The following is a 25,522-nucleotide window of genomic DNA, read 5'->3' on the forward strand; positions in this document are numbered from 1 at the left end:
TTTCCACAATAAAACAAAACCATCACAATCCCTCCACACACACACACTTGCAAAATTTGTTGTGAAAACATAAATATATACACAAATCACTTCAATCTCATTATTCTTCAACTTTTACAATTACAAAAAAGCTTTATACAAGAGGTTTTAAAGGAGAGAATTAAATGAGCACAATACACACAGCATAAAGAAGAAAACCCAGTGGTCCCAAAGAATCCACTCCTCTCATGCTTTGTTGTTACTACTGACATGCTACAGATTCCATCAGGAAATATGATGCCATTTGTGCCATACATCCATGTGTTAGTAATCCTCAAATATCCTATGGAATTAATACCTAGATTAGACATACATTCTATTGCAACTATAAATAGCAATCATATAAAACAGCGAAGTACAAAATTCTGACTTTAAAAAAACAAATTTATACAGATTCTGTCTTAACATCTTACTAAAACATTTCAAAACATTTCTGCAGATTATCTTTACAGTTTCTATGACATGAAGGAAATATTTGTAAGTGTCTTATTTAACCCAAAATTTCTTTTATAGTGTCCACAGTAGGTGAATTTGTATATAGCTTCTCATTTGTTGCTAGGTCAGTTTTACAGGGATATTTTCATGTTCAATGTCTGAAACCTCACCACTTTCAGCTTTCCATTTTCAAGCTCCTCACAGTCCAGTTCAAACTCATTTTTATTTCTGCAGTTTTCGCTACATAACCTTCACTCCCAGCTGCAGAGCCCTGCTCCCATGCAGCTCACAACTCCAAGCTTTGGCACCACCAGCCAACTTGCAACAGAGCAAAGTCACATCTCAACCTGACAAAGTACAAGATTAAAGACTGGGTACCCTAACGACTCACTCTTTTGGGCATGTTCAGCTACATACAAGCACTGGAAAAGATTGGGATGCCAATAGTATACAATAAAGGTGCTTAAATGCTGCTAGCAAGTGTCAAGCACGTGGTAATCCCACGTGTGTTGCAAATAGAAGATTAATAATTCACAACATACTTTGAGAAGGACCTGCATGTTTTTATTATCCCTGAAGACACAGGATGAGGATGTGATGATGCAACAGAGAGAGTCTGAAAGCAAGAGAGATGCATTTCAGAAAAGAAGTATTTTCATCCAGGTTGGGGTAGTGTCATGGTTTGAGACGGCCCCCCCGGGAGTCGGGGACTCAGAGGTGATTGGGTGCCAGGACAGTGTTCCCTGGAGAGCCAATTACCACTCGTCTTGTTTGCTTCTGCTCAAAATCATATATACACAGCTACCAGAAGCTGCTGGTAGTTTTTTATTGGTGGTGTCTGCTGTATGTAGGTGGAGAAGGCCAGGGGATGGCTGGGCTCCTTCTTTCCCCCCTCCGGGGAGGGGAGCCCTGCGGCCCCCAACTCTGCCTAGGCCAGAGTTAGAGACAGCATTGGAGTGAGTGTTTGTGAGGGATGCGACTCACAGCACCTGAGGTAAGAGGAGAGGCAGGCCTTGCAGTCAAGCTCTCTTCCCCCCGCTTTCTGCGGTTAAGCTGTGGAGGGGGGGCCTTTTCTTTCCTTCCACTGTAAAGTGGAGGAGAGGCTCAGCATTTGAAGCAGAGCCAAGTGAACGGGCTGATAATAAAACAGCTCAGCACTCGGGAGAAGAATCCCAGGCAAAATTGGAGATGGGCCAGAGAGAGAGGGAGAGAGAGGCTCGGGAGCTGCCCTGCCGAAGCTGATCGGGGGCAGCCGAAAACTGACTTGGAGGAACGAAGATTCCAAACACCTACTGTGATAAGCTACACCACAGCAACAGCGAACCGAGGTATGAGACTGAGAAAGAGAATCACACAGCAGACCGAGGAGAAAGGACTCAAAGCTACTTTCTTGGACTTGGTGAGGAGAAAGACTGCAGCAAACAGCTGAAGGTTGGTTAGGGAGTATTCAGGGGCCCAGAACACTCCCACGAGAGAGAGACTGCGTTACCCAGCAGCCTTGAAAGGCTCTTCCTGGACTAAAGTTAAAGGGAGGGGCTTAAAAGGACTGATAGAAATGTAATATATATATAGTTGCCTTTAGTTTGTATAGTATTTATTTGTGTAAAATAAATGTAAATACTTCCCCCTTCCCCTATAGAAGCCTCTGGCCTGAAAGTTTCTCTCCGGTGTTGGGATAAACTGTGGGAAGGGGTGGGGGGAAATCTGGAAACTGGATTTTGGATTTTCTAATGTGGCTCAAACTGCCACAGGTAGGTATAACCAGAATGCTTAAGTCTTCCCTTCATCTTTCCCTTTCAGAAGACTCCACACAAAGAAAAGCAAAGGGGGACATAATTTGATTTTTAAAATGAAGTACTCCTCAGCTAGAGGTCCTGAGATTTTTAAAAAATGAAGTTCACATTTCTAACTGAAATGTTGACTATAAACATATTTTCATCCCCAAAAATACTTACATAACTGTCTAGAGTGTCTGTATTTAAAATAATCATTAATTTTTCCATAAAACTACAAGATTAGTTAGGAACAAAGGCTACAAAGTACAAAAGAACTTTGTACTTTTTTGACTATATAGTTTCAGTCTTGACACCAAGTCACCACAGCACCGTTCAGTGATAAAATACATTTCTCTTCACTTCATACTCTACCATTATCCTAACCACAGATTCTTACATTACAGTTTTTAACTCATCATCACCCGGCAACAGATGATCCATCACTTCAGAAAATACATACTGGCAGCTGCAGGTTATGATCCCTTTTGATTCTTCATGCAGGAATCTTCTAAGAGGACACCCGCTAATCACAATTACAAGTGGAAGCAAATGGGGATAAAGTCACTTAGACGAGATTTGAGAGTTGTACTCCTTAGTCTTATAGCTGGCTATTCCACAAGGCATGTGGCAAAACAAGGACTCCTCTCCTCCAGATTTGCTCCTCATGACTGGCTTGAAAGCATGAGCTCGTGCTAAAGCTCTTAACACAGTGGGGCATTTCTGTCCTGTCCTCCTCCTTGTATCAGCTGTCTGCTCTCTAAGCTTTTACTTGGAAGGTCTTCTCTTCAGTAGAGGCACTAACTTGGTTTAAAGGCCCTATTCTTTTCATCACTTATTTTCAGTCCATTTTTTGGAACTTGGTATTTGCCAGGCATCTAGCTCTCTGTCAAGGTAGCCTGAAATTTGACAGTAAGTTCAAAATTACAATGGGAAGAGAATTAGGGGGAGAGATAGACAGTGTCACCATGTAAGCTTCATTTTCTCAAGAAACCACTCTAAATATGACTGAAAACCAAAGATGAATGACAAGTGAAAAGAATGTAATACAGGCTTACTAAAGGTAGCTCATACTACAGTTCCTTATGAACATATTTTTAAGCAGAGAAGACACAGTAGAATCCATGTGTCCAACATGGAAATACACTAATTTGAACATAGTACAAAATAAACTACTTGAAAGGAAATTATCATGTCATCTGACTGAGAGGGTAACAGCAATTTGGGGACAGGACCATACTTAGATAGGCATGGGAATTAAGAGCCTACACAAAAATTGTGGAGACTCAAAATAGAAAGATATTATCAACACATAAGAGGATTGGAATATCATCAGAAGAACTGAGAAAATAAAAATGGGATAAAAGTCAAGAGTAGAAACTATCAGATGATGCTAAATGGTAGAAGAAACAGGATTTGTAGATGTTCCAGATACCTGGAAACATTCAAGATTAGATTGGACGGGGTTCTGAGCAACCTGTTCTAGTTGAAGACATCCTAGCCCATGGCAGGGGGAATTGGACTAGATGACCTTCAAAGGTCCCTTCCAAACAAAATCATTCTATGATTATCTGCTTCAAGCTGAGGACTTACCATGAGAAATGACAAAACCAGGCAGCTGGTGACATATACAAATATACACACTATTTTACAGACAGGAGAAAAATAGATGCAAATCTGTGATGAATTAAGGAAGTAATTGTCAACAGAAATACAAAGGTATTTATGTCTCTGTAGGTCTTGAAAGAACTTTGTACAGAACATTGTACACAATCCTGAACACCTGCAGTCAAGTAAAATCAACAGAGATTAGAGTGGGTGGAGAGAAGGGCCCTAGGCTGACCAGAAAAACGGGAAGACCAGCTTGTCTAGAAGGCTGAAAGTGCTCCCCTAGTAAGCTTAGAATAAAATACAGGGAAGCCGAAGAAGTTATTTTAGCTCAAATAACAATAAAACTTTATTTATGCAGAAGCAAATGGCTATAAACTGCTGATGAATAAAGGTTTCTACCCACTGGAGCTTTGAGGTTTTGAACCAGCCACATTACAGAGCTTGATTCATGGATTTTTGACACTGCTGTCTGGCAGCAAGGGACAGGGCTGAATGAGCCCCTTTCTTTTCCTACTCTCTAGAAAATTTTTTCCATCTAATGGTTATTCAACATATGTTTTTATAACATCAGAAATGGCAGTCCTGAATTCATAATGGGGGGGGGGGCAGCCAACTTCTGAAACATTTAGTTCTGATGATGTTATTTCACTGGTGCTCTTGTGAGGAGCTTATGAGACCAAAGGAAACAGCTGCATCTCACTGGACCAACTCTTCTGGCCTCAGAGGTTGTCTCTCCCAGTCATGAGGAAAATGTCCCAGCAGCACTGTAGGAGGAACAGTGTTTTCCAAAGCCTGCTGTTGCCATCAGCATGAACATGACATTTCAGCCGCCAGAGTTGGAGTGTCCAGCACATTTCAGGAACTCTACTTTTAGAAAAATACTTTAAGGGAATGTCATTCTGTGTTTGTCCAGGAGGAAAAAAAATGGCACTGATTTTATTTTAGGTAAGTTAAGAAGCACCAAAAGAAAGTATTAAAGCACCACTTTCTAAATGTCTGGCTATTTCTGTTTGAGTCAGAAAAAAAGGGAGAAAGAAAATCACACAGACTAAAGCAGTAAATTGAACCCTGAGATGAATGTGCTTTACAAGACATGACTTTTAGGGTATTCGGTAGCCTGTCAAAGGTAACATAACATGCCTTCATACTCAGGGCATGCCTTCCCTCAGAGGCCTCCAACTCTACAAACATTTAACTAAGATTTCACAAAACCTATATGCCTCCTTTTACTCTGCCCCCTCTGCAAAGGGAGAAACTGAAGCACAGAAAGATTAGAAAATTACCCAAGGCCATATTTAAAAAAATCAGTGGTTGTGTCAGGAATGCAACCTAGATCATTTGAGAACAAAGCCTATGCTTTATCAGTCCTCAAAATATCTCTTTTGCCAGTTTATCTGCTCATAAAGAGAAAGTACTAAAAAAAATAATTTAATACAGCTATAAAGTACAGTAAGAGATCTAGATCTGCTTGTAGGCACTCTCCCCAATTTCTTTACTTTTAATCATATACTTCCTCTGAAGACTATAGTGCAGTTGAACCTCTAAGCACAATGAAGGAAAAACACACGCAGCAATATCACTCTACTAAGTAGCCCATCCCACTACGAAGTGATTCAGTAAAGCAGCTCCGTAACAAATGCTTCTTCCTGCCCATGAAGGCAAGAATGGGAGAGAGCATGTGAGCCCATCCATGCACTCTCTGCAGACACTCCTCTGGACAAGCAATTTGGTTTTTCCAAAATAAACGAGCTAAAAGATTTCCTTCCCGTCAAGTATCAGACATTCATCTTGTCTTCATCAACTTATTGAACAGAATCAAAACATTTCAATAACTCATACCATGTGAGAATTTCTTGAATGGAAGAAAAGACCTTCATTTTTCATTGACTGCAGTGTGCCTAAGACCCATATATTTGGGGTCTGAGTTAGTACACTTTCTTTATCATTTTGGCTAATTCAGTTTCTACATCATGGAAGAGGCACTTTAATCCCTCCTCATTTATCCCTCCTGCCATATTTGGGAAAGCTGTTGCACTTACAGAGCAATGTACTCAAATCAGGGGATGGAAACTCCCATGTGTGATGATCAATTGGAGAAGCCAAATTCATCCTCCCCAGTGCAGTCCCCTCACATGACCCGTGTTTTATTTAATATGCAGAAGGAATCAGGGCTACACAACAATTAACTTCTCTGCAAATCCTCAATGAGGTACATCACAAATGAGACAAAAGATTAAGAGAAGAGAGGACAGTTTTAGGGTTAGGGTGAATGAACACCAACCCTGCTTGGCAACAAAATTATTCCAAAAACTCAAGAATTTACTCATCAATAAGCTTTGCTGTTGGCTACTTGTTGCATTATCTGGAATGAAGGTGGATATTGGCTGAAACTTCACCTGAACCCACAAAACATTGCAGTAATACCTACTATCACTACAAATCTCTTTTTTAGCAGATGGTATGCAACCTGAAGATCAGATATGGAAAAGAAGTAGGCAGCTCTGCCCTTAATCTGATCACCTCTACAGAATAAGAATATTATCACATAGTTGTTTAATACTATTATGAAACTGAAGGCACTCATGGTGATGCTCCACTCAAGTGCTGTGGTGAAGCACTCAAAGAAATTATTTATTCTGTTTGTAATCAAGTGCTTGAATGCCTATTTAATTAAACCCAAAAATTCTATGTAGTCTGTCAGCAAACACAGAGGATAAAATGAAACACCAAATAGCAAGCTGGTCACTGAGGCAACAGTTGGATGAACACTTGTCATGATGGTGACACCCCGCTCCACATCTACTCACATCCCTACAGACTCTGTTGGGGTGATACAGCTGTTTGCAGGACCACATGGTGAACCAGGTCAGGGAAGTGATCCAGGTTAACAAAAAATAGCTTGGTGGGGAAAATATGTCACACAGGTTTCCAGTCTAGTTCTGCCCACAGTCTAGAGCTGTACCAGCACAAGAGGGGAAGAAGGGGATGGAAGGAGGGTACAGAGACAGGGCTGCTGGAGCAGATGATACAGCTCAGGTGTTCACCAACCAAACCCAGAATGAGGCAGCAATGATCAGAATTAATGTGATAATACAAACAAAATACTAATCATAGAATGGTTCCAGGGTTAGAAGGGACCTTAAAGATCATCTAGTTCCAACACCTCTGCCATGGGTCAGGACACCTTCCAATAGAGCAGGTTGCCTAGCCTTGAACACTTCCAGAGATGGGGCATCCACAGCTTCTCTGGGCAACCTGTACCAGTGTCTCACCACCCTCATCGTAAAAAATTTATTGTTAATATCTAATCTAAATCTACCCTGAGTAGGGTATAGAGACTATATGGCACAGGCACAGGCAAACACCAGAATTGAAGTTAGGAACATTTTGGGTGTTTGACTTTGCTACTTAGTGTCCTTTTATTGGAAATCCTGTGCTACCAAAGCTATTGTTATTATAATAAAATTATAAAACAGCATTTGCACACTGCAATGCCAGGTAACATTCAGATTCTAAACCCATGCAGAAGTGGCAACCAGTGGCACCATACTCACACCAGCATCAATTATCTCGGTATCACAGGATTACACAGGCTCTCCCATTCATGTTAATGAACTGGCAAGAAATAATAGGTTATTACCTTATGTTCAATAAAACTATAAAGATAGGAAATCAGTGATTTTACAGCCACCAAATTTGCAGGATTGATGAGTCAAGAATATTTTGGATCCCAATGTGCATTTGTCACCAGAGGTCTTTCAAATCTAAAAGGTTAAGGATTCAATTCCATGCCTAACTGTAATCCACAGCAAAACTCCCACAAGCCCAAATAAGCAGGAGGTCTTTTAACTAATGTCTCTGAAGTACACACAATTCTAACAGAGGAGCCCTTAACAGCTTTTAATTTACTTAAGCAAAAGGGAAACCAAGTTAAATATCCATTTCTAGTAGGAATAATAACCGCAGAAATAATGGAAACTGGTAACATAATTTAAATAACACAGGCAGCAGCCAAGAGGGAATAGGACTTCCTCTAAACTCATTAGTGAGGAACACGAATACTATTTTTTGCTTTTTGTCCAATATTACTGAAGTTACCTCTCTACACAGCATTTACTTGACCATGTTTCTAGCAACTCTGCTGTATTACTTTCAATAGCTTCATAACACATTAAAATAATTTTCTATAGTAGTAATTTCACGTTACTACTAATATTAGCCCAAGAAAGAGTCTTTTCTCTGGAAAAAAAAAAACCAAAACCAAACTTCCCTTAAGCTCAATTAAAGTTCTGCCTGATAAAGACTTCATGAATCACCCATTGCACAGCATTAGCATTTCAGGTCGACAAGACCTATCAACTATAAATACCGAGATGGTTAATTTACATATGCCGTTTCTCCCGGCAGTTCACACGCACGCCCATCTTCCCTTCATCTCTGATCCCCCTGTCTTATGCAAGTGGCCACGCTCCCATTCCTCCGCATCTCAAGAGCCAGTCCGCAGCTGCAGGCAGTCAGTGGAGAGGAGCAAAAAAAATGATATATTGCAGATATTTTATTTTTGGAAACCACACTGTAAATAAAGCCATTTCCAGAGATATTCCATGGACACGGAGTGCTTGGTCGCAGAGCCAGCGCCTTATGTAACAGAAGGAGTATTGTTTAGGGTTGCCTGCATTAAAGAGCCACTCCTGGTAACACAGTTTACAAAGCTATAAAAAGCTACCAGCGTAACTACCGAGAACAAGCAGGCAAGCAGTTTATTACGAAAAGGCTGGTGCTGACAGGAAAAAAAAAAAGAAAAGTTTCAATAAATCATTTAACTTTCCTTCACTCGAAGGACATCACCTCGGCTGACACTTACTGTGAGTGGAAAGGTGGGGCTCTTAAGCAGCCCTGTGCAGCCCCATGGCCAGGTGCTGAAGACAGCTCTGCCGTCTCCCCGCAGCCCACGCCGCCAGCAGCCGCCTTCAGTGATCTCCCATTTAATTCCGCTTTATTCCCCCCGCCGATTATCCACACGTGGCAGAGACCAGGGATCCCACGACTCAACCTCCCGCTCTTCTTTTGCAGAGCGACCGTCAGCCTCTGAAAAAGCGTGAGCAGAGGGGATCACTCGGACATGCACAGGCGCTCACAAGCAGCTGTAAATTTCCACTCCCCGCTGCCTGCGGTTGGACTCCCGGCCTCGCTCCGGCTCCTCGCTGTTCCTGTTCCTACGAGCTCTGTGGCTGGGTGTGCGTTTTTCCCCCACTGCCCTCCCCGCTTCCCACTCCCTCGCTCGTCTTGCTCGCAGGCTCACACACACCTCCCAAACTCCACGTCAGAGGAACGCGTGGAAAAGAAAAGGATGAAGCGATCACTCCGCCGAGAGATTTCTCCAGGGTTAAGGGAGGACATGCGACGATTTCGCATCACTTCTGTAAGTTTCCATTCCTCAAAGTTTGTCGGTGCAGGGGAGGCATCGCTGATGGGTCCTTGCACCATCACGTGGCAGAGGCTGCTGGAATTAAATTATTCACCTTGCCGTCCTGCTAGGAATGCAAATAAGGGAGTCCAACATCGGGTTGTTGTTACAAGATAACAATAAAATCAACATGCTCACGCACCACATCTTTCAGCAGAGTCCTGTCCAGAGAAGCTGAAGTTAAGCTGCTTCCTGCCTGCCTATGTATCATAACACAAAGATCTGAATACTTTTCCACAGTAATACTTGAGGGAATAAAAAAAAAAAAAACTCACCCTGCCGTGTACTATAAGAAAAATTTAAATCCTGTTGAAGAAAAACATTAGGCCAAAGGATTTTTTCAAAGGCTAATATGATGAGGGGGGAAAAAAATCATACATTAAAGTATTCTGAAACAAGTATTACTAGCTATTATCAAGCACACAAATACAGCAGAATGCAATTAAAGGAATTGTTAATGCTTCACTTTTCTCTCTCGGCAACTATTGCTCAGCAAGCGCTACACATTCCCAAAGGAAATGTGTGCTTTCCTCCCTGCTCCCAGCTGTCTAACAGGCCTTGAGACCAGGGAAAGGAGGATGCTTTACCAGGCACCGTGGGCACTACAAGGTGGGATTTAAAACCTATCCTCATCTGAATCTTGGCCAAGTCCCAGCAGGGATGAAAGCCCAGCATGTATTTCAGCTGAGCTCACCAGCTCGAGGGGGGAGATTTCACCTCCCATCCCTTCTTCCTCCAGGCAAAGCCTAGCCAAAGTCCTACATTATTAAAAATAGTTCTGTATGCTACATTTGTCTGGGGAGCTGATCTCAGCCCCCGCTGCATACCAGCACTGCTGTTGCATCAGATCTTGATTTAGGGCTCACCTGCAGTAGCTATTCACAGCCTACATTAAAGGCAAGGAAAAAAGCATGAGAATCCTCATTTCTGAGGAATACAGATGAAAGACACCTTTTAAAGGGCTAACATCCTTTGCTTGCAATCCGAGCTCCTAACTGAAGCAAAAAGGAGTATCCCAAATCCTCACTTTGAAGAGCAACTTGCTGTCCCTCCCAGGCTCAGAAGGGCAGAAGCCATTCCTGCTCCCTTAACCGCCCTGCACTTGCTCCTGTGTTTGCACAGGAGGTGCTGAGCCAACCCCAGATCTGCAGATTTGTGATCTCAACTTATCTGTAAAGCATGCCACCACTTGTGCTTATCCTTTACCTAACAGATCACGACGATACTGCAGCCCCCTGTTTTCAGACCGCCCTGAGCAGCGCTCGGAACAGGCATTAATAAGTGCACCCAAAGCACTACAACAAGTGATACCAAGTGGCAATTTCTGCTTAAAACCCCTGGTGAAACGTTCTTCCAGCACTGAATTAAAGGCTTCAAGTTAACCACCCCGACCAGACCACCTCCAGAGAGAGCTCGGTCAGGGATGCTGTGAACGCCAAGCTCAGAACAGGATAAGCTGCCCTTTTAAGCAGCATTTTTCTCCACGTGGCTTAGTGGGCATGTGAACAACCTGCACACACTGACGTTTCGTGACATTGAAGGACTTGGGGAGAAAAACTGGTGCTGGGCATCCTTTTGTGGGTGCCCTGCTCTGCCCTAGCTGGGTGGGGAGAGAGAAGAGATGCCTTGTGGTACCTTACACCCACTGTGGGGCTGGCCCTTTTTTTTTAATTGGATACCATAGCCCTTGCGTAAACATCGCAGTGAAAGTCAAATGATAAACACTCTGCCCTTGGGCTACTACTGAAGGTACCAGCTTTTCCTAAGGCAACACAACAACCTTAGTACCCCAGTACTTCCATTGTGTGTTTTTAAGGGATTACCTGTTTTCCCTCTAACCCTCCAGTGGGAAATTATATCTTTTCCATTGTGAATCCACCATCACTTCAACAGGCAAAAAGACACCCTTTTGTTGCCCCGTGGAGTTCAACTGTGGTGGGTGCTACCCTGCAGTTGAATAATCACAAAAAAAGATGGAAATATCACAGAAAGTTGTTTTAGTTGCACATTAAGGGCCCCCCCTGGGGATAATCCATGTATCACTGAGTTCAATTAAGTATCCATGGACTATTTTGAGTATCCTGGCCCTTTGGAAGCATAAGAAATTTATCTACAAAATTACTATTCTCTGTTTCAGACTGAATATGCCTGTCTTCCTGATTCTGAGGAATAAATTGAATATGCACTCAATTATGGTTCAACTCTGCCCATCTTCTACCTGAGGAAACACTTTAGGGCTTTAATAGGAGCCCTCTATACACCAGGAGAGCAAGAAACTCACCTGCCTGCATCCCTGCATTGCAGCAGAAGAAACAATGCAAAGCAGGGTAGCTAAAGGGGCAGGGGAAAAAAAAGATTCTCTGCTATTCCAATACTCTGTTTCATCTTAAGTGGAGTTAATTTCCAAATGACAGGAAAAGGCCCTGAACTGTTCAACAGGAATTAAGCCATAATTACTTGGTGCTCTTATCTGTTTGTTGGGGGGTTTTTGTTGCTCTAAAACCTGAAAACTAGAGAACATCCCCCACAGCATTTCATTCTATTCTTACACATACCAGGATATCAACATTATGGCAGTTTATTGGGGTGGAGAGGAATTAAAAACAAATAACTTATATAATCTACAGCGTAAAGCTGTTACACTTTAACTCAAGGCATTTAGCTTTACGACGAAGCAGTATAAAAAGTCTGCCCAACAACACTTCCAAAACCTTGTAAGATGAGAGACTTTACAGTAACTTTGTGCTTCTGTGTTATTCTACAAGTTGGCAGATACTCCTTTTCCTCAGATCTCTGCAAGAGCAGTGCGGCCACTCCAAAATAATGCAAATAAATTCCTCTTCATCTAATAGATGCCCAGTACAGACATACACCAACACTCCCACTTTTTCTCATTCTACCCCATATAATCTCGGAGGGAGACAAGCTGAGAACCGAGTCTATATATCAGTCCCCCCAAAACAGCCACCAGCACTGAAAGGCAAATTAACATTTGGCTGCTCATTCAAATAGAAAATAAGGCAAAAAAAATGGGTACAGTCTATGGAGGGGCAGGTGGTTTTCCTTATGGCCATTTAAAAAGCAGCAAAGCTTCAGGCCTCTCTCAGGACTAGAAAATTGAAATTTCTCCAGTGAAGTGTGGGAGAACAGAGAGCAGCAAGATGCAGTGGCTGACCTGTAGCTGCACTTTAGCTGAAGTAAGCAGAAGCGTTTAAATGGATGCTTTATAAAAGCTATTTCTAAAAGTGCAAACATCTTCAATGGTTTTCCCCTCTTCTTCTTCCTTGCTCCCTCTAGCGTTTTTATGTACATACGGCCTTTTCTCTCCCTTTCCTTTAATGTAAATGCAATTGCTAAAATGATGTTTGTTTTTGTTGGGTTTGGGTGGGTTTTTTTTAAGACCTTCAATAACTCTTATAAACTGCTCAGGAGTTTTTACTGAACATGGTATTCTTGTGTACATCACTCCAGAAATCGAGCACTGACACTGGCCTTTCTACCAGAAGCCTTTATGTATTAATTCTTTATATACAGACCAGAGTATTTACAATTTTTCTCATTTTAAAGGCATCCATCAGTCCCATTGTTAGAGAAAGTCAACTGAAATGGATCCATTTCCTTGCACACTCCCACCCCAAGCAAATTAAGTCTAAACAGAAGGTTACTAGAGCCCAACAGCTGAAAAATATAACATATTAAAATTTTATGTCTGCTATAAAGAGTCACTCATAAAATGTTAATCATGTCCCTTATCTACTGTGTCCCAACATAAAACACAAATAAGAACCATACCTGCCACTCTCGCTTTTATGAGTGGAGGAACAGTAAACTCATGACAACATCACTCTTTTTTCCTGTGGATATATGCAAACAGAAACTAGTCCTCCAAAATCAGTAACTCCCTGAAGAGCTGAGCAGGTATTTTTAATATAATTAAAGCCTTCACCTCTCCAAACAGCTTCTATCCCAGCTCTGTACAGCCAACTACTTGAGTGTCCACGTTTGTTTGCTTAAGGTCCATTAGCAGAATTAAAAATGGGGAAAGGAAAGCTCATTTCAAGAGGAGCAATAAAAAGAGCTTTGCTGAAGACTTGAATTTTAACCTCTCATCACACACGTGCCATGAGAGGCCAAACTTTACATTTTGTCGCTGTACACTAAAAAAAAACACGTTCTCTACCGTAGTAATAAATAAAAGTTATACATGGCCAAACAAGTCCTCATTTACATCTACTATGCTGGAAGAGAGTCCTTGCATTCACTGCTAGTATATTTCTTCATTAAATTGAAAAATTCTTTCATGCGTGTCAAAGCATCTATCTATTATCTCCCATTTCCAAAATATTCAAACAATAGTAAGAGTGCTTGGTCTTCTTGCAAATACTGAATTTAGTTACTGGTTTCCACATAAATTCAGCAAGCAATTTTCTTAATGTTAGGCAGCATGAGGTACTGCACGTTAAGACATCCCCTTCCAACACACTCGCTTATGCAAAAAACCCTATATATTTCCTACAACTTTCCTACTGGTGAAAGACAATGGAGCATCCCTAACCAGAACTTTAAACTTCCTAATAGTGCTTGAAGCTGAAAGTTGTATTACTGCATATTCATCTCACAAATGGTGATGTGCAATGAAAATACTAAGCAGATGAACTGCCTTTTGATGACAGTAATTTCTTTATACACAATGTGTGGCTTTGTTTCTGACAACGTGGAAGGCATTAAGGGATTAAGACTTTTCATCTACTGACCACCACTAACTACAGAAGGCTAAAGCATTTTTCATCAGATGCTCTTGAGATGACTTGCAAACAAGCAAAATTAGGCATACTTTGAAACACAAGTTAAATGCTCCTATGAGGTACTCACTATAAGACCCAGTTGAGTATGAGGAAACTGAGGTGTCACCAAGCAAACACCCAAAGATGTACACTCTAAAATGTACTGCTAAAGAATGTCAGCAGATAGGAATCATCATTCTGGATCAGACAAAGCTCCATTAAATCCCATCTCCAAGAGCAGTTGACACCAAGTGCAAAGTAGAAAAAGAAGTATATACCAGAAGGACCACTCTACTCTTCTTCTGCTTCTGGCAATTAGCACCTTTGAGATTTCCTGAAGTGTCATCCAGAATCACCATGCTGAATAGCTACAAATGGCTCCACACCTGTTCACATTAAATATCCCAGAAGAGCATTATCCACCTTCTTGGGGGACTCTGAAATCATGTCTGCAATACTTAGATACAACAGATTGCTCAAGATTGCTTCTGACTGTCCAGACTGAGCAGCCAGAACAGCTCAGAGACTGCTACTTCCTGTAGATGAGGGATCAAACAAGATATGAGAACCATTAGTGATCTACTGAATTCCAGGTAGTTACTTCTTCAGGGCAGCAAAGCCAGGATTTACCCACAGAACCATCGTATTTTTCAAGTGGTTGCCTCAGACAAGGGAACGACTACTACTGGGAAGTCCCACACAGAGGCAGGGTGTTATACCAATGAAGAAATGAGTTCAGATCAAAGAAGACAAGAGCCAGTTCCTATTTAAGTCATACATTTCTACGTGATCTTGGAAAAGCCACTTAAGTTCCCCCATGAGAAAATGAATGCATTCAAGACCATAAGGTGCTTTGACACTACAGTGATGGAACCCAAACAAAAATATCAGGCAGTACCCAGCTTTCTGTGTCCTTTTCTTGGGATAACGATCTTGTAGTTTGTGTGATGCACATCTCCAGAAACCATGTCCACAGACAGAACAGACTTCTGAGTCTCTTCTCATGCAGGTTAAGAATCCTACTAAAGCAGAACAGTGGAAACAAAACCAGAATAATATTAGGCTAAAAGTCTAAACTGCTGCTTTCAGATGAAAAATTACAGGTTTTTTTCCCAGTGCCAAATAGTGAAACCTAAAGATTACTGTAATTCACGAAAAACAGCTGTTATATTTAAGCAAGTGTTGCTCTAAACTGACTTGCCTAGAGTTGCACAGTAAAATCTCTGGTGGTCAGCACCACCCTCCCTTGGAGGAGAACCCAGGTCTTCTCACTTTTTGCTCTTTACCAGTTTTATTCTGCAACAATGTTAGTTTAACACATTGGATCAGGACAGGGAACCTTGGGAATTTATCGAGCTCAAGCTGCACAAGGAGATATCATCTTCACAAGTACCCCAAAGTCATTTCTCCTGACAAACAATTAAGTATATTCATCACTTGTCAGACTACAAATATATTTGCCTTTGTGTGACAGATATGTGGTCAGTTGATGAAACACTGGGTGTTTGCTCCTATTCCACAATAAGGATCTTAACATGACTTTAATGTGATCACCCTACTAGGTCATGAATTCCCTGTTGTCACTGTCATTTCCCTATGTCACTCTCATTTACCTATGACAGATTTTAGTCACATATTCCTCTGGTCCCAGGATGGAGCCTCCAGTGCCTCCCTAATCAAAATTTAGTCCATCCTGGCCAAATGTGGACTACATTGAGACAATTAACCAGCAGGATATTCTTTGAAGTCCAGTACTGTTACTTCCCAGTGGGGAAAACCTACCCATGCACATTCCCACACCACTAAAAAGCCATCCCCTGTTCTACCCATCTGTGCTGGCCAACAACTAACATTACAAATTAATTATTATGTTAGACATACAACTACAAAGTATCCAATTAGGGGCTGAATGCCTTTTGTTTTAATTAATAAACCAGGGTCATGCCTTGAAGTCCTTAAATGGCAGCTAAAAGGCTGCAGGCTGGCATTTTTTAGTGCAGGAAGTCTGTCCTGAACAAGGACCAACATGCAGCAGTGTGCTTGTCATCAGGACTATCTCTGTTTTGGAGGGAGAACAGCTGAGGCACCTGGGTCTGCTTTGATTCAACTCCAACCCTGTGTAGCTTCAACAGTGAAGCCCTGACAGGCTCTGGATATCTGGAAGAAAATCACTCACCACATGACACATGTGGCAAGCTCTACATTATATAGGTTGTATCAGGTCAAATATACTGATGGAAATCTTCCTGGCAAACATCCCTCCTCTAGACATCTCCCAATGAAATCTGACAGCTCCTTTATTACACAGCACACAGATCTGTACTCACAAACTTTGTCATGCCCTCTGGAAATAGTTCAAGAAATCACAATTTTCTCATGCTAATAGTTGTTCACATATCTGCTCCCTTCCCATGGAAACAACTGATAATTTTTCTCCTGTGTCTGTGTTTTCACAGTGTGCATTCATAAAATTACCTTATCTGCCATCAAAAGCTACACTTCTGTAGGGTAAAAAAACTGCTACTGTTCAATGAAAATAGTCACAATTAGCACTGAAAATGAGCAAGGTGTACCCTTCCCAAATGAAAAAGGAGTCTCAAATTGTATCAGCCCAGACATTAGAAGTTATATAGTATCTTTGCAAAAAAATAATACTTCTACTTAGATGCTATCTGAGTCTGACCAGCTGCAGAACATATTTTCTAATATGCATGCATTCAGGACCTTGAATTTATGAGTCAGAGCTGTAGGCCTGATAGTGGAATTGAGAGAGAAAAGACTCAAAACTCTTTCTTTCAGAACTGCAGTGCTCATAAGGACATAAAATTATGTCTGGCATTATTCCCTATTTTGAAGTTCCCACCCAAGTACCAGTGAAAAGAAATGGCTTGTTTTCTCAGAGCAGGCAGAATCCTGTTAGAAGGTCACCCATCAGGAGCTGTATCAGTTCAACTTTCCATGAGCAAGATGGTTTCTACGAGCTGTCATCATGGGATGAAATTACTTTCACAAGCACAAGAACTTCCATTGAAAGATTTCAGCACACAAAGGCCTGTATCCAAAGAGCTGCACAGCAGCCAGGTAACCAAAGACATGAACTTAAGCTGTTTAATACCTTGTCATCTAACTCAACAACCACACTACTACCTTTGTGGTTTTCCATTAAAAAAACCCAAAAAGCAGATGAGATGGTTAGGAAGTTCAAAAGTAACAACTAATAAGAATCTGTGACAATTTACATAGAACTGGCTTTTCTTTCAAAACTGAGGACAGTTTCTAAATGCTTCCTATAGACTTACTTGTATTTTAAAAAAGTTTGAAATAAATTTTTTTCTTGCTCTCCTCAAAACAATAAATGAATGTTGTTACTACCATAAAAGGAGTTTTAAAAATTGAAAGATTTACTCTAGTTCTCACAAGACATGAGAGACCTTACAAAGCTCAACACCTGCTTGAATAAGAACAGCTCCTCGAAAGCTAATTTGACACTAATTTCAAGTGCTGGAGAATCTCTGAAGTCCAGCAATAAGATAGTGCAGTAGTTAATAGTTACCACTTTAATTTTTTTTTTCTTTTTATGCAAGTTCACGTAATGTTTTACTCTCACTTCAACAAACTCGGAATTTACTTTTTCACCACTGCCTACCTTAAGTGTATAGATATGGTTTTCCAACATCTACAACCAGTACTGACTTCAATTTTTTCAGATATTGTTCCTCATCTTTTAAGGTACATCCAGCCTTTCCCATAGTGATTAACTTCAGATTTCAAAAGAGTTGGCTAACATGCTCTTCAATTCAATGAAATACATGAAGTTTTGCCATCATTGATATTTTTCTACTCTACGTGTCCTAGATAAAACTGTCAGAAAGAATTGTGCATTTTCTTCCAACTGTGTGTTCATTTGAGGATTTTTTTTTGCAAACATCCAGTGACTGAACATCAAAAAATTACATATTAATTAAATGACTCTTCATTGACTGTAATGTTCTCAAGAGCCAGTTTCTTAGCCAGATTACAACAAACCCTTAATCTAACCAATATACCAGACATTTTATAATATCTGTTTTCTATTAATCATCTTGAATAGCATTTGCTTCATGACAATCCTTAAAATTTTGGAGATTTACATTAGACATTAATAAAAATTTCTCAGTCTCCATAAATTGGTAACACAAATTTTCAAAAGCATTCTTTCAGTCTTTATTTACTGTTGGAATATGATGGATTTGTTCATAATTATATGATTATTTGCAATATTCAGCTTCATTCTCACTACAGATGTATGCAACAGTTATGTATTTTCAGCAACATTGTTGACAACTTTACCACAGTCATCAGACATATGTTATTGTTCTTTTTGCTCCTGGTGTTTTTAGACCTTCTCCTTATTAGTCCTAGATCCTAAAGAAAATCCAGAGTTTTCTTTAATCGTCCTTATAAAAATTACTTATACTTATTCCTATATATTGGCTGCTGCCCTTGAACCATTTCTAAATCAAGATGAGACTCTTTCTTTGCTTAAACTGTATTTTTGTATTTGGCTCACAGCCATGTATTCTCACATCCTCGCCCCTTCCCCAACTTTAAAAGACACTTTCACAGGCAATGCTAGAAGTATGTTAGTGATGTAACAGCACGTCACGTCACACAGAAGAGATTTGCTTAGTCCCTCGTGGTTTTTATCCTCAAAGACAGGAACATGACGTAGTTTTGCAGCAGAGTCCTTTCCCATGACCTTATGAACTGTGATGAGACCTTATGAACTGTGATGAGGAGACACTCAGTTTACAGGGTGCAGAGAGTTCAGCGAGAGAGGAAAAACAATGGGTAACATCTCTGTGTGTGTTTTCCTAGCACTTCACTACTGCCCAAGACACTAGAATAGCATGAGGATATCCCAGCAAATCCTCTGCCAACATCTTCCCTTCCCTGACAAAAGCATGGGACACAGAAGAATTGCAGGGGAGTGTGTCTCCCTACATTAATGCTGGTTTTTTTTGAAAGGGCAGCTATTCACCTAAGCATTGTAATGTAAAAGACAAGACCTACTAATGACCTGCAAATAAGGAGGAGTCGGACCAAAGGTCAACACAATTTCTAAGTAATAAGCTTGCGTTTAGAAGGTTCAGCCTTACTTAGTTCATTTGCTTAAATGAATTTGTCAGAACAAAAAAATTAAAAAATCCCAAAACAAACCCACAAACTTTTCCCAGGGATTATGTGATATACACAATATCTGCCTTAACAGAGAGCTACAACCACCCTGCAGTCCTGCAATTACCCTATAAGTTCAATGTGGGGTCTTACTTCTAACAACAAATAAATCATATATTGCAGACAGCTTCTCTTGCAGCCAAAAGCAACAGGTAGTGAATGACCACCATGAATTGGCAGTCCAAAATAAGTTTTGCTTATTTGAAGAAGAGGAAGAGAGCTGTCTGACTGCCAGTGAACTGCAGAAAGTGAGAGTACACAATTGAAAGGTACACTTGAAGAGGGAAAGCTGATACAGCTGCGCCTCCCTGCTGACATACCAAAATAGGCAAAACAAAGAGCTGAATGCTCAGGACACTACAGATGCTGGAAGTGAACTCTTCCCACATAATTTTAAACTCTCCCTATTCAGCAATCTCCAATGCCTTTATTTAAAAAGCCCCACACAACTTCCCACACTTAAATGCAAGTAAATTGTATTTTTTCTGCAATAAATTTGCATGTATAAATTTGTACAAGTGCCTTTGTGCTAGACTGACATGGGGTCTTTAATAAAGATCATCCAATCTGATAGCTGTCACACAACTGCCCCCACATTCCAAAATCCAGTTATGCAGCAGTACTTTCTTCTTGTCTCTTGCAACAGGAAACACAAGGCACAAACACTACTGAGATATCAGAAGTGGGGTTCTTTTAAACTCATGCTGTAAAATAATTTAAAGATGTCATTTCACACAGTTGATAAAGTTGCTCAAGGAACACACTGCTGTCAAAACCAGAATTCCAGCCTTTACTGCCATCAGCTTCCTTGCATGACTGCAGAGGGAAGCAGATCAGCCTGCTGGGCATGGAAATTTACAACCAGAAAAAACCAAACTCCTCTTACTTCCCCTAAAAATGCAGCTTTTGGAGAAGTGATAGGAAGTGTGGAGGGACTTACCAAATGTAAATTGTGTGAATTTTTGGAACTACCTGTATCAGTCATTTCTAAAATGGACAATATGGACTACAATAATAAAAGAACAAAAGAAAGGAAAAACTCCATCCATCCATGAACATTTTCTTGGAGGAGAGGGGATGCAATTTTAAAATATTTCTATAATATGTGGCAGCAAAAACAGTTAAAAAATGGAAGTCCTGTCCCTTCTTCCTGATCCCCTATAGCCAGGTTGGAATGACCCATCTCGATCTGCTAATGCAAGGATTGTAGCACTTTGCTGTGAATTTAACAAAATTAATTCATTCTTAAAAATGATCCTTCACTTCAAGTGAAAGAAATTTATGCTACCAAACAACATCTCACGTAACTTGTTCATCACAAACTTGACAGAAACCCATTCTGTACACTTAAATAAGATAAAGAGCAGTATTTGGTGGACTTTTTTTTTTAATACACATTAAATTTATGTGTCTAGCAGCATTTAATCTTAATAAAACTTTATGTTAGTCTGTATGTAATCTAAATTGGTCTGGTATTACTGTGTAACAGATAGCATATGTATCTATTTCTGTGAGAGGAATGCCATATTTGTACACTGGAGTCACTCGAGTAACATTTTTTAAGAAAATGGGGGGTTCTTAAGAAAAAAGAGTTGCAAAGGTTTGAATCCACAGTTCACTTACTGAAAGGTTGTCACAGATGTATTCAACACAGCTTTTTGGTTCCACAGGTTCTTTGGTTCAAGAATTTTATAGGGGAAAAAAGTAACAACAAAGTTAAAGGCAGATGCTCATGAACGAAACCCATTAATCTCCCCTCTCTGTAAAAAAGCAGGAGGGGATTTTGGTCCAGGATAACTGAGAATGCAGAGAGGTTCAGGCTCTGCTGTGTGATAAGACCATCCACAATAACCCAGACACAGTTAAGTGTTCTGCCCATACCACCACTTTGTTCATACTAAAGTAGTTGCACAAACACTTTAAACTTGGATAAATGACACGAACAATTAAATTAGAAAGCAATCCATTATCTCCAGATGCTCATTTTGTACCCAGGCCACCCCCAATTCCCTGAGAGAAGCAGAAATACCAAGTGGCTGCACCGCAAATTAGATGGAAAACGTTATTCAGATAAAATTATCTGAGCCAAATAAGTAATTTTTTTTAAACCAAACCACTCCCCTGAGCAATGGCACAAATGAACAGGGAGGGGCTGAGAAGCATAGGATATCCAAACTGTTCCCTTCTTTGCCAATTTTAAATGTTCAGGGGACTGTGTCTTCCCTGACCCATCATAATGCTTAAAAACAAAACCAAATGCAATACATATTAATAAGACAATACTGCTTCCCATTCTTGCTTCTCCTTACAGTAAGGAGAAGCAGGTTCTTCACACCTTACTGTCAGTTCCACACCTTTACTAAGTTAGGCCAAACCAAGTGCTAATGCAGCACACCGAACTGGATCAGAGAAAACAGTAACTAAAAAATTAGGGTTTTCTTCAACTAAATTATTTTTCCAACAGGAAGTTGCAACTAAGGACTATTTAGTCCAGAATATACTTATTAAGAGCCCTATTGTTGAGCCTCTTCACCACAACATGTATTCACCCAGTTTTATAGGGTTTTAGTCAAATTTCTCTTAGTATATTTGAAACCTTACAGGTTTCGGTTTTATTTGAATGTGGTTATTTCATTTACACATAATAATTACTTCAGGTTGTTGCCATACGCTGCTTTTTTGATGGCTTTTATTAGTTCAAGTCCAATTCTATGCCAGGTACTGCCTCCCTGGCCTTTGCACACCTGCTACCAAGATCAGCACTAAATTGATGAACCTTCCATCAGCTGGCACCACAAGGACAACTTCCTCCGCAGTTGGATTTAAAAACTAAAAGGCAAAACAAAAGGGAGTGTGAAGGTCTCCACAGAACATCTCTTAAGAGTGGGAACACCATAGATTCATTCAATCTTGCAGATTGCTTAGAGATTTTTGTCTACTACATCTTCATTTAATGAAAATACTTGGTGCACATACTTTAATCTGCATGGAAACCCACAAACAGAACTCATCAAAAGGGTTGGAATAATTTACAACTACTAGATTTACTTCAGAAAATACCAGTGAAAATTTATTTCAGACAAATATACGGCCATGTTCACATGGAAAAAGGATGATAAAAAGGTTTTTAGGCTTCCATTTATTTTGGATTCCTTTCGTCATATACATCTACTGCCTTGTTTCCAGAGATCTTAGACTCTTTCAAGTGCAATAGTAATCACAGGCTTTCAGGTCTTGTTAATTCATCCAAGTCACCTAAAATTAGAGGGCAGAGTTTTACATTTTGATCATTGTGGTGGGGCTGTGGCACAGCAAAGACAACACATGCTGCTCAACTTGGGCCAACATTATCTAACCTCCAAACCAGCTCTTGCTTTCTGCGCTCACACAACTATCTGGAATGTATGCCGGCAATGAATACCGAGACTGTAAGACAGAGACATAGCTAAAAATGAAAACGTTTCTACTACATAAACAGTCTATAAAGAGGAAATCCATTACGTTATCAGTTTCCAAATACAGTCCTTGAAGAATATGCCAGCCAGCGGATTGTTAAGAATTTCAGCATATTGGGCCAGAATCCAAAACCCTCAAGCCAGTTAGTAATTAACAGACATCTAGGTCCTCCACATGAAAGAAGTCTATTGTTAAAACAGTGACACAAATTTTTCCTTTCCTTTTCATAGCCAGTCTCTGCCTGTGTTTTAAGATTCCCTTAGGACTATAACAGCCTATGCTCTTAGAAGCTCAATTCTCAAATAGACAATTTGTTAGATTTTTACTTGCCAAGAATGCAAACATGCTTACGTCACAGGTAGAACAAAATCATTTTACAGGCTTCTCAGAGACCCATAACCTCCCCTTTTTTCATTTAATACCTGGAAAAAATTAATATCCAAATAACCTCCTAACATATCTACAATAGCAAAAGAACTACAAAACATAGTAACAAAACATGCTGGGGGCCTGTAAATAGTCTGAGTCCAATTAGTGAGCAACGTACCTATGGGGAATATTAGCCCGTGTCCTCATAAATAATTATGGGTTACAGCAAAATTTCTAACATAAACCAAAGGTTGCCTCACTAAAAACATTTTGTTGGCAATGAATTTGTAAAGTAGCAATGATCTGTGATCTGTACAGAAGTGCCTGTTCTCTCTTCTGTTATCTTACTCAAGATGTGTGAAAAACAAGAGACTACATATAAACCATGCTCAAACTAATCAATGTAATAAAAGAGAACATTATGTTAAAGTTGCATTTTGAAAGAATGAAGTGCAGACACTCATCTATAAAGGAGCAAGTTAAAACACCAAAGAAGCATAATGGAGAAAGTGACAGAGAAGGAGCTGGCGAAAGTACTCAACTGATGAAGATACTTCAAGAAGAAAAGAGTCTATAAAACAAAGAGCCAAGCCCATCAGAAAAGGAAAAAAAAGCTATATGAGAGTTAAAAAGCATTTTCCAAATGCCCATGGCTTTCCAAAGTCTATGGCTTTGACTGCTTTGTGTTTTCTGGAGTCTGACTGGTGTCTCTACTTCACCCAAGTCTATCTGGTCATAGGAGGAAACACCCAGATCCCTACGGCATTCAAGCCAACAAAAACATCCCTGGAGAAGAGAACTAGATGAGACAGTTCCTTTTGGACCAGCTTCACCTCCTCCCAGTCAAAGGAGCTGTTTGTGGTCTGCCTGTCTATGAAATGAAATCGTCCATCTGAAGTCTCTACAGAACTACGTAACAAAAGCATAATTCAGCAACTCAAACAACAGCACCATTCACCAGGAGAGTCAGTCCTTTTGTTGTCACCCTAACAAAAGGTGCTAGTGAATGTGTAAGCACGTGAGACCGCTGCTCTCACCTTGGGGTGCAGGTAGTCAGTCCAGGTCTAGACTGCAGAGCCCCAGGAAGCTCACACTGCTGCTGGAGGAGTGCTGCAGGCAGGTTGCTGGGATGTCAGATCAGCATCGCTTGTGAGCTTCTGCCACCTAACAAGTTTGGGAAGAACTGAGCTTACTGGCTTACAGGCAGAATTTGCTGTTGTGTTGCAGAAAGCCTATGTTACAGTTCCAGGATAAAAGCAAAACAAAGGAAACTCGGGTATGTTTCAAAACTGCCTCATTAATTTTGTGTTAAGTCATTAATTTTGTTTTAAGAAAGACATATTTCCCTTTTTTTGCTTCAAATAACAAGCAAAATACATTACTACTTTCTAATATATTCATAATTTCTCTTTTGGTCAAGGCAGGCAGTCATGTTCTTTCAGCTTCTTCTCATCACTGGGCTCCATCTTTTCTGTATTTGGTATATTCCTCATGTACGACTTGTAAAGCCCTAAGTGTTTCCAAACACTCAGTATTCACAAACACATATATTAATAATTTAATTAATCTGCAAGCATCATCTCCTAATGCAGAATATTCCAAGAGCGAGAAAAGCTTGTGCTTAATTTTAAAATAAATAATTACAAGGGAGAAATCTCTTTTTTAAGATTTAAACTACTATTTTTATTGAGTGATTTGTCAGCACATCAGTGACACTGAGCCACCCTGTTCCCAGCAATGTTATTGTGAGTTGTCCCATTCCTTTCTGTGGAGCTGGGCAGTTCTCATGGGCTGAACTTCAGACACAGGCACAGATGTAGGCATGCCTGTGTAAACATTTAAAAGGTTTTATAGAAGTCCAAAGCAGATGCTGGACATCGAAATTTTCTGGAGGATCCTGGGTCAGACCAGAGCTTCAAGTCATGTAAATACAGCATTCTCTCCAAAGAAAAATTAAATTTCTATCTTGCTCTCTCCCCAATATTTTAGTAATATCCACGAGATTAGAGATCCTTTAACAATTATTTGAGCGTATTATGTTCATATCTACAGTTTAAAGCGGTGGCAAAAAAAAAAGAAGCGACAAAAAAGGGTTGACAAACCACCCTCACCGCCTTTTAAGAGCGGGTTATTTTTTAGCCCCTCTGAAAAACCCCTTTACATAGCCACAATGCCAACACTTGCAAAGGCAGCGCTGCTTAAAATTTTAAAGGGCGACACAAACCTTTATTTTCACACTTTGAATCGAAAAGGGCAGCGACAATTTAGCACTTCATAGGGCAGCGACAATTTAGCACTTCATAGGGCAGCGCCACAGCCAGCTAGGGCGAAAGGCAGCGGCCAGCAGTTAAGTTACGCAACTCGCTCACTCG

At 40.3% G+C, this 25,522-nt stretch overlaps 1 protein-coding gene across 2 annotated transcripts in view; it reads right to left on the reverse strand.

Moving 5' to 3' along the window:
* Positions 1–25,484, reverse strand: part of CAB39L (calcium binding protein 39 like) — a 63,470-nt gene extending 37,986 nt beyond the window's left edge. The window contains exons 1-3 of one of the 2 annotated variants that reach the window (XM_008929094.3): positions 25,375–25,484; positions 24,188–24,314; positions 8,722–8,945 (exon numbers count right to left, since the gene is read on the reverse strand). The gene's annotated coding sequence lies outside the window, so the exon portion shown is untranslated. The remainder of the gene's footprint in view (positions 1–8,721; positions 8,946–24,187; positions 24,315–25,374) is intronic. The other variant, XM_018071375.2, reaches the window with a different exon arrangement.
* Positions 25,485–25,522: the final 38 nt, after the last annotated feature.

The sequence above is a fragment of the Manacus vitellinus genome, unplaced genomic scaffold, assembly GCF_001715985.3.
Source record: "Manacus vitellinus isolate BGI_N305 unplaced genomic scaffold, ASM171598v3 scaffold_2_pilon, whole genome shotgun sequence".
In the NCBI taxonomy this organism is placed as follows: Eukaryota; Metazoa; Chordata; class Aves; order Passeriformes; family Pipridae; genus Manacus; species Manacus vitellinus.